Here is a 2,500-nt window from a genome sequence, read left to right as displayed (position 1 = left end):
AGCCCAATTCAGTGCAGGGACAGCAGCCCCACGGTCGTTTCTCGGTAGAAGCAACCTCAAGCGCTCGCACGCCATCGATTCCTCCCTAACCGCGCCTGTTTGCCACGTCTTCCACACAATTCTCGACGATTGCCACGCACGCGCCCAGACAGACCTCATTCAACCCGAGTTAACCGACAGCTGTGCGTTGTGCACGATGCTGCCAGCGGGAATCACAGAAATCAGGGACGACGTTGCGCTCAACGACAATCGTTTGATGCGGGATCAGCCGATCAGTGTTCCTAGGAACGACTGCTCTTCTGACTACCACGCCAAGCCAACCGAAACACCAAGCAAGCTTTCAACTCACTTCAGCCCAACACAACCGCAAGGTTTGTTTAGGACTTTTTCATGTGCCCGGCTCAGACAACATTGGCTCAGAGCCAAAATCGCTTTACCATTGCACACGAAAATCGCCTTCGTCCACGCTGTAACTGTTTCGGCTACGACCCCTACGACCCATCAAAGTGGTATCGCAGGGCACCACTCGCATGTGATTACATCCGAATGAAATCGCCACCGAACGCTCAGCCGATGAGAAGTGCACCCGAAAACCCTGTAGACACCGTCTGACCAGTTTTTACACTGATCGATGCCATCCGGCTCCAGACTCATAACTCCTCATCCCCCCTCATAGGTAGCACTGCACCTGCACACCGCATCATCTATCGACCCTTCGAAAATTCCCGTACGCCTTTTGAACCCTCCCAGACCGGATCCCAGAGTCGTACGGTACATCAAAAGTTGTCTAATTTTGAGTTCTATCCTGTGGCCAAAGAAATATGCCCGAAAGAACCTCATGGGCAATTTCTCGTGGCTTTCCCGTGTTTACACCATAGGGAGTTGGAGAATTTCTTGGACTTAGAAAATTTTGGAATTTTGGATTTTTTTTTTTTTGGTTGAAAATGCTACCGATGATGATGATGATGATGATGTGAAGGTGAAATTTTGGATTTTTGGATTTTTAATTTTTTTTTGAAAAAATGCTAGAGATGATGATCATGCGAGCGCGTGAGAAGACGAAATTTTTGATTTTTCAAACAAAAATTTTCTTTTTGAAAATGCTCGAGATGATGATGGTAATGAGCGTGTGAGAAGATGAACATGCAGTGCACAAGTGACGGTTCAGTAGTTTCAAGGCTGGGGGCTAATTTTGTCCCCAGCGTAGTAGAGATAGGGCCATTTGGAAAATCTCAAGGAAGAAGTAGTGCAAACGAATGTGACGATGAATGCTGTGCCATTCATAGCACCTACGGGTTTTGGTGTGACACTGCCAGCCGGTGCTACTCAAAAGAGTTAGCATACAATCGTCATGTAGGTGTAGTTCGAAGAGCAAGGGCAGTGTGCATAGTGGAGTGCAAGGTGTGAGAAGTAGTGCAACACAGTCAGTTAGCGCCAGCAGTAGTGTGACATGTAGCTAGCTGGGATAGTGTTGTTCGCACAAGAATGTGGGGTGTGAGACGTGAGATCATCTACTGAGTAGTAGTACCTTGATGTCAGTAAGGTTGAAAAGTACCGGCGCAGTGCCAGTAGTGCACGTGTGACTGGGACAGCGTGCACAATCATGGAGTGTGAGGTAATAAATAATCATTATGTCACAGTCATGTCAGTTAGCGCAAGCATCACTGCACTGTACAGAGTCATGTTGCTGGCGGCACAGTGTGCGTGTAGGGAGTGTGAGGTGTGACACGTACCGTCATGACTGTCACTTAGGGTAAGCGCTACTTATAGTAGCAGTGTACATGCATGTACGCGACATTGTACAAGTCATGTAGCCTGGGATAGGGGAACATGTGCATGCACATGTATATGCACAATGTACGTCATGTACCTTGTACATGTACATGACTGTCTATGCGTGAGTGTGGAAAATTTTCTAAGTCCAAGAAATTCTCCAACTCCCTATGGTGTAAACACGGAAAAGCCACGAGAAATTCACGGCGAACATCTTTCTTGCTGGTTCTTCTTGGAAACGGACAGAACTCAAAATTAGACAACTTTTGATGTACCGTACGACTCTGGGATCCGGTCTGGGAGGGTTCAAAAGGCGTACGGGAATTTTCGAAGGGTCGATAGATGATGCGGTGTGCAAGTGCAGTGCTACCTATGAGGGGAGGTGAAGGTGTTCGCGGCCGGGCTGTGGGAAATGTGCGTGCCCGTGCCGTATGGTCGAACACTCTCAATGCGTTGTATCCGCGCATCATTCACGCCTGGTGCTACTGGTGTATGGTCAGCTGCAGCTGTTGTTCTTTACAGCCAGCGGTACATCACGGTGCTTGTGCGTCGATGTGTGGATATTCGTGGAGAGGGTGACACCGACCAAACACCAACATATCACCTTTTCCTTGCAGTGCGATGCGCCATTGGCTTTGGGGAAGTGGCCCGTACCGGACTACATGCACACCCGTATATTATCCGTATATCCGTATATCCGTGTATCCCAATGGAAATGTCGAAGTTG

This window comes from Sycon ciliatum, chromosome 1, assembly GCF_964019385.1.
Source record: "Sycon ciliatum chromosome 1, ocSycCili1.1, whole genome shotgun sequence".
Lineage (NCBI taxonomy): Eukaryota > Metazoa > Porifera > Calcarea > Leucosolenida > Sycettidae > Sycon > Sycon ciliatum.
The sequence above is the reverse complement of the archived record's forward strand: the minus strand, read 5'-3'. Positions refer to the sequence as shown.